We start from the raw sequence: 2,678 nt of genomic DNA on the forward strand, positions 1-2,678 counted from the left end.
AGATTGAACATTTCTATAGACTTGTTTTAACTGGGACATTTTCTCGGCCCTAGAACTGTAAACTAGCAACTTATTAAATTCCCCTTTTTAAAAGCCATTCTGTTTCTGGTATATTGCATTCCAGCAGCTGGCAAACTAGAACAGCTCATGAGGCTGCTGAGGTCTCGGTTCAAACACCAATTCTGTGTCTTCCAATGGCCATCTGACTCAGCCTAGTGGAGCCTCCGTTTCCCCATGTGTAACTAGGATAACATTATCTTCCTAAAAGGATTGTGAGTAGTCAATGCCGCGAGGTAACTGGTATTTCCCAGGCTTCATCAGCTGCTTCCACCACAGGGACAAGGAACATCCATCCCGTGGGAAACATTCTCATTGTAAACACCATCTCCTTTTGGCAGGAATCATTCCACTTTTTTCTCTCCATCTAATTTATCACCTCTTAGGACAAAGCCTATATCCTAGGAGAGGTTTCCTATGATAAGTCCTGTTCCTGGTTTATTTTAAAACCAGGCCACACCATCACTCCCGATGTCTCTTGAGAACACCTAGGGGTGCCTTGGCAGGCATAGAGGAGCTGGGGTGCTGGAAGCCCCACCTAGTGTGGGGTTTGGGGGGACGAGGGCCTGACAGCACGGGACCGGCCGATCCACTATGAACGAGGGAAGTCAGGGGGGCTGGGACCCCTCAACCCCACTCCGGGATCCTGGCGCCTCCCAACCCCTCCATGCATGAGTTACATCTCTCCCGCCTCCAGAGTTCTGCCCCCTGGGGACCCTGCTGGCCCCCATCTGAGTGCTTCTGGCCTTTGTTGTCCCCTTTCTTCTGTGGCCCTTTGCCTGGCTGCAAGTAGCAGGTCTCACTGAAGAGCAGCTCCAGGAGCCAACTACAGGATGGAGGAAGCTGTGCCACCATCGGGCGCTGGCCCCAGCTGCCGGCTCTTTCTCCTGCTGGGTTTCCCCAGGATTCGTGTTTGGGGTCAGCAGGCCTCCCGCCTTCAGGCCCCTGTCCTCATTGCTGCCCCCCCTCCACTTTCTTTGACCCCATCATACTGCTGTCCTGGGACCTGCCCAAGGTCGTGTCCCCAGCTGGAAACCCTTCTGTGCCTGTCATCGGAGCCCTTCTTCGTTTCAACCAAGCCATGCTGCTGTCCCTGCACACCATGGCTTCTCAGCATAAAGCAGTTGAGGAGGCTCAAAGAAGGACAACCTCAGGCTGCAAGTGGCCCTGGGGCTTGTTGTTTCCTGAGGGCACCTGTTCCAACAAGAAGGCTTTACTTAAGTTCAGACTGGGAGCCTTCATCACAGGGGTGCCTGTGCAGCCTGACCTCATCCGCTCCCCACATGGCTGGGCACAGAGAGCCCTGGAGGACTCTGAGTCCTCTGGCTCAGCCACGCAGCCCTGCAGCATGGTGGATGTAGAGTTCCTCCCTGGATACCACCGCAGCCCTGAGGGGAGCAGGGACCCCACCCTCTATGCCAACAATGTACACAGGGCCATGGCACAGGCCCTGGGCATTCCAGCCACCGCATGTGAGTTTCTGGGAAACCTGCCAGCGACTGTGGTGGGCCAGCTGAAGATGGTGTTGGAGCCGCAGCTCTGGGAACTGGGGAAGGTGCTTTGGAAAGCTGGACTGTCCCCTGGCTGTGCAGACACTGGGGCAGAGCCAGGACAGAGTCGAATGATCAGCCAGGAAGTGTGCTAGTGCCTTTAGCCACTTCTAGCGGGAAGCCAAGGGTTTGGTGAACTTCCAAGATGTGGCCCTTACACTGGCAGCTCTGGATGGGGGTGGGAGCCTAGAGGAGCCAACCTGCTTGGACTTTGGGCTCTTTGCCGAGGAGCAAGCTGAAGGGACTGGCCGCCTGCTGGACAAGGGCGGCTTCAGCACCATCTGCACCTGCCACTGGGTTCTCCCGCCCTGCTGCCATGGCTTTGCATGCTGAGCTGTGCAGCTGGAGCCCAGCCAAGGCCTGTCCCTCTGTCGGCTCCAGATCATCCCCCTCCATGACCCACTCTATGGGAAGCAATTCAGCACCTACCTGCAGCGTCCCTACACCCTTCGAGGCACCTCTCAGATACTAAACACCTCATCCCCAGCTACCCACTACTCTGGCCAATGGGACCGTGCAAGTACCCAAGCAGAAGGGCGACTGAGCAGCCTCATCCCTTCTTACCTTTCCTCCCCAGCTTGCAGCCAGCCCTGCAGCCTCAGCCAGTACCGGGTGCCAAGCATATGCCTCAGCCCATCGCTGCTCCTGTTTGATTTGTTGCTTTTTTAAGTTGAATTTAATTTTTTGTAAGAAACTATTTTATGTATAAATATTTATCTATTAAAAAAAAACAAAGCACCTGGGGCTCAAACTGAGACTCTGTAAATGTTTCAGGCTCTAGGTTTGCCTTCCTGGGACACATAATCCCGAAAGGGTTCCTAGGTCAGATAATCCTGAAACCCAGAGGGACCAGCCTCTCCAGGACTATCAGTTGATTGCATCCCCCTATCCTTCAATGTGGACACCCCTTCTCAGCATGAAAAGTCAGAACAAGCATTCCCCAAAGATCCCTATAGAATGGGAGAGGGATGAAAGGAGGAGGAGGAGGAGGAGATATAACACAAAAATGGGATTTAACAAATGAGTATGGTTGCTGAATCACTATATTAATATTCCTTCTAGACTCCAGTG

At 53.7% G+C, this 2,678-nt stretch overlaps 1 pseudogene; it reads left to right on the forward strand.

Moving 5' to 3' along the window:
- Positions 1-651: 651 nt before the first annotated feature.
- Positions 652-2,151, forward strand: LOC143661489 (lysophospholipid acyltransferase LPCAT4 pseudogene; annotated as a pseudogene).
- Positions 2,152-2,678: the final 527 nt, after the last annotated feature.

This window comes from Tamandua tetradactyla, chromosome 17 (assembly GCF_023851605.1).
Source record: "Tamandua tetradactyla isolate mTamTet1 chromosome 17, mTamTet1.pri, whole genome shotgun sequence".
In the NCBI taxonomy this organism is placed as follows: Eukaryota; Metazoa; Chordata; class Mammalia; order Pilosa; family Myrmecophagidae; genus Tamandua; species Tamandua tetradactyla.